This window comes from Magallana gigas, chromosome 10 (assembly GCF_963853765.1).
Source record: "Magallana gigas chromosome 10, xbMagGiga1.1, whole genome shotgun sequence".
NCBI lineage: Eukaryota > Metazoa > Mollusca > Bivalvia > Ostreida > Ostreidae > Magallana > Magallana gigas.
The window spans coordinates 32,562,849-32,567,816 of record NC_088862.1 but is presented as its reverse complement, the minus strand read 5'-3'; the positions used below and the strand labels follow the sequence as shown (position 1 = coordinate 32,567,816).

The following is a 4,968-nucleotide window of genomic DNA, read 5'->3' as shown; positions in this document are numbered from 1 at the left end:
ATAAACGTACATTCCGAGTTTCATTGACATATATTGACTACTTCCGGTTTTATAGGTCGATGAAAATCACCTATGGGAGTTTCAATGTTAAACAAAAATCACGCGTCGTTCGTTTTCTCAAAAAGTTTTCAAGTTAACATTACAATATTTCAGATGTATAATGGTACACACAATACGCAGACCGGAAAAGTTTTTGGGAAGACAATTTGAGAAAATTAGTGATCTGCAGGGGCCAACGTGCAAAACAGCACTTAAGCTGTAACTTTTTTATTTCTCTTCCAATTTTAAAAATCTTTTCAGTTTATTGTTAGGGATAAAGAGTACAATCTTAAAATTATGGTCCAAGGGGCCACTTTTTGACTCCTTATAGGGGTTTGGAAGGCACGAAGATCATCACTTGTTTAAATTTCAAAATGTTTTTTAGTAAGAGTTATCTCGCTTTGCTGTAAGAATGTAGAGCACAAATACTATAAGCATTCTAAGTTTTGTGTCCGAAGACTGAATACTTACTTTAATATGATTTTTTGAAAATATTCCTCTGGAAATTAGAAGTGTAGCTACCTGTAAAGTTCTGGAGTTATCTTTCTTTTCACATTGCACTAATCATAAGTTCCTATCTAAGCAACTAGGGATACCAACGCGTTAAGAACACTTAGAAATAAATCAGAGAATAATTTCTTTTTGAACATATAATTAAAAAGGGATAATGGGGCTGTCGAAAAGCCCTTACTTTTTGTTGAAGACAAAAAAAAGTTCTAGTTTTGGTTTGTTTTTTTGTTTTTTATTTTATTTTGTTTGGTAAATGATAATACCTTCATAATTTTTTTCTACAAAATTTACAGTGTTGAGAGGGTATCCGGTCAACAATAACAATATTTAATTAACACGATCAACAACATTATTTTATTGCAATACCAATAAAAATGAACTGAGAGTCGATTAAATCATTATTACATACGTACTGAATACTAAAATTATAAATATGATTTATAAATGAACACATTTACTTGTTATCAATAGTAAGCGTTTTTGTAATATTTTAATAAACAATGTTTAAATGACCATCTTTTTACATTACAAACTTGGAGTTGTCTTAACCTAACTACGTCGCGAAAGGCAATAACTAAAACAAAGAAATAAGTGTTATATCATAATGTTCAGGTTATCCCGTATTTGTTTTTTTTTTTTGTTTTTTTTTTGGGGGGGGGGGCATATGGATGTTTTAGTTGGCTAAATTGCAGCTACTTGCTAAACTACCGAATCCTTGATCGTGAAAATAGATTCATGCACAATGCCGTCTTCTTTAACGGTATGTTTTTTCTGTACTTGTTCTAAAATACATCATATCATATCAAGAAATATCGTAACTTATATCAAATGATTATGCTTTATGCTTTTACATTTTTAAGGTAGTGATCCCATATAAATTGCTGACAGCAACATGTTCAATGTAGGCTACAACATTAGCGGACAAAACATATTTGTTAAAAAATGGTTATGACTACTGCATAAGAGGGGAATCGGACATTAAGCTCACCCCGAACACATATTGGAAGAATTCGAAGAAAAAATCACAACAAATCATTAACCCATTAATCGGAATGTGAATATCGCTTTCATTTTGTTTATGATATAATTAAAATCTTGTTCAGAAAATGTAAGGAAACCTTAATTAACACGTTTTGGTAGATAGCATTGTCATCGAAATAATGATTTCCTTCCTTCTTCATTTAAATTAGTTTTATCAAATTACCCTGATTGTTTATAAAAACTTCAATGATTTATTTATTTATAATTTTTTAATTTTTCTATTTAAAAAGTCTATAAATGTACATATATGTATTGCATTAAAAGGACATTTACGAAGAAAGCAATACCTTAAACATACCTTTAAAGGTATAATGTAACGTTTGGGGGTTATAGTCTTGCTTGCAAAGTTAATTAACTCGCAGGACTTATACTTATTACCCATTGGCTATTTTTGTACCATCCATAGCATCTTCAAGTCTCTCGGGAATATACCAGCAGAGCTGCTATATTACGGCTCTGATGCGTTTTTATTCATATAGCCAGCTCATCTCTTGTGCCAGATACCCATGTCAACTCCTGGGTGAACAGTACACAAGTAGAGTAAAGTAACCAGCATAAGGTTACAATGTTACCTAGATAGCTTGACAAGTAACTTTTGAATAAATCAATACTTTATGCATTCAGTCAACAAGTTGACAGTCAACAGATTGTACTACGAGGTACGTTACGTACTTGAATAATCAACAGTATTTCTGGGTTTATGAATTTCCGGCCCCAAAGGACGGTCTTATTTTAGACCCGCGAAAATATGTGCACAAACCATGTGCAACATGCAGACTGATCTTTTATAGTTTATTAAATTCAACTAACACTGACAATTTTCTTCGAGAAAAAAAGCAAAAACTAAAAACACAATGCGCATTACTAAGCTCGAATAATACCTTAAATAAGATTAAATCGATATGATCTTTTGTAAAAAATCAATAAGAAATAATCTTTGTGAAAGAATACCGATACAAAATATACAATTCAAATAAACAAAATACAAATAACATCTATACAATGCAAGTAAATGTTTTACAACATAAATGGCAAACTATAGAATACAAATTTAAGAATACAAATGTAAAATAAAAGAATGCAACTTAAGTAATATACAAAAAGAAAATCTCGAATCTTGCAACGTTTGACATGACATAAAAAAGCCATGTTAACCCTTTACGTTGAAAATTTGATATCGTGCTTCATGCGATTTTTAATAGTTATCAAATCAGATGGTTGCATACAAGGAGATGTTGCACTATTTACATGTAAATTAATGCACGTACAGTTAAAAGCAGGTTATTAGATTGTTCTGGATTATTTAAAATGATTTCATTATGACCCAAACACAAAAATTGAGAACTTTTTATCTAAACTTATGTGCATCTAACGATTATTGAATATCTTAATGAATATTTATGATAAAGAATTTATTCATTGCAAAAAATGAATTTTAAATGACACAACGTTCAGCGTTTCACGGTTAAAAAACTTGAGTTATCCAACTGGCTTTAAACATAAAATGAAGTCATCATAGCATAACTATTCTGTATTGCCTAGTTTTTCTCTATACCCGGTATAAAGTCATCAAACCAATATCATTCTGTATTGCTGAACTTGTCTCCTTACCAACAATAAAGTCCTCATGATAACTAAAATCTGTTTTGATTCACTTGTCTGTATACCTACTATGAAGTTCTCATGTCAATTTGATGTTTCCATGGTTTATGTGTGTAGAGATATATCATTGCCAAGACAAACGACACCACTGCTAGTCCAATTATCCCAAGCATAACGGGAAGAATCCACTTGTTATCTGTAGTGTTTGTTGGATGTTACAACGTTTGATTTTGTTCTTTGTCGATATCTTCAAACACACCTACACATAAGAAAGGTCTATTTTGCATCAAAACCGATGGTTTTATTTTGCATTTATCTCATGGTGTACTTACAGTAAGTGTGTACATTTTTCCTCACATAATTGTTTTTTATTAACGTAAACCTTTACAAATATACAACCAACGTTTGATAACCATAACTGCACTTCTCTTTATCATGACCAACTCAAATGTTTTCTTTTGAAATGAGAACAAATTTCAGAATCATATTTTAAGGGGCATGCTAACCTTTTTGAAATTACTAAAACGTAAAACATTTGAAAATTATGGAGGGTTTTTAAATTTTGATGCTAATGCAAATCTTCTACACCATGATGAATATTTTTACGTACTCGGTGCAAAATTAAATTTTTATCACAAGTCAGCATCAATGAATTTTTTAATTGCTTGAAATTACCCGTTTTTTGACTGGATGCTATTGTTGACGTGGATTGAGTGATATTCCGTTCATAAGAAATAGGTGTCGATGTCTTGGTATATTCTAAAACAGGGAATGTTTCTTTTTCAATTACTCTAGATTGCAAAAAGCGGTGTAATAAAATAAAATTTTGCGTTAGATCAGAACTTTTAGAAAAGGATATGTTGTTTTAATTTAATTGTTAATATCATTGTTTTTATTCTTGTCACACGATAAGCATGTGCACGTGTGGTAATGATTGTGACGTCATTAAAAATTCACACAGAATTAAATTATTTAATATTCTTATATGTTCATATAAGGAAGCATATTTGCAAATGTAAATACTTATTGAAATTCAAGAGTAAGTGAAACATTGAACTACATTTCCTCATATAGAACAATACATATAGAAAGATTCACAAACTTTTGAAGCAACAACTATAAAAACACATATTGAGACATGCCTACCTTCTGGAAGTTGTTTACAACCATCAAAATGATTGCAGAATCTCTTAGCACAGTTGCAATAAGACAGACATTTCAGTCCAAAATGTGGAAACGCACATTTGTCTTCACAGTTCTCCCCATAATATCCTGCACTACAGGCTGTGAACGTGAAAGTCAGTAAAGAATTGTATATGCATAACAAATAAAAAAATTAATTCAAGCTTTATCATTCGAATTGGTTTGAATTATTGCAGTATCATAACTTCACTTACGTCTACATTTCTTGATTGTTTGATCCCACAAGTATCCCACAATACATGCAGTTTGTCCTCTATTACAACAAAAGAACAGTGACATATAACAGAATCTGGAGCAAGACCTTAGTAACTGCATTTCAAAATCGCAGAACAACTCAACAATTCAGATTGTTTACTTACTCTTCGGCACTCCGCACAAGTTTTCATTTTTAGATTATTTGTTGACTGCTGAATAGCATAGTACGGTTTTTTAAATACTTATCCATAAACAGTTTTGCCCATATTTAGTCAAGTTTTACAAAACACTTGCTTCCTTGTATGTATCATGACACGCGTATTTTTATAATGGCATAGCAAATAATAAATCTAATGGCTTTTTTCACATAATTATTCA

The 4,968-nt window shown here is 30.9% G+C and overlaps 1 long non-coding RNA gene across 1 annotated transcript; it reads right to left on the bottom strand.

Moving 5' to 3' along the window:
• Positions 1-2,661: 2,661 nt before the first annotated feature.
• On the bottom strand, positions 2,662-4,688 carry LOC117683590 (uncharacterized). The gene is made up of 4 exons (XR_010710342.1): positions 4,590-4,688; positions 4,339-4,476; positions 3,868-3,951; positions 2,662-3,451 (listed from the first exon to the last, which is right to left on the bottom strand). It is a non-coding gene; the product is annotated as an uncharacterized lncRNA (long non-coding RNA).
• Positions 4,689-4,968: the final 280 nt, after the last annotated feature.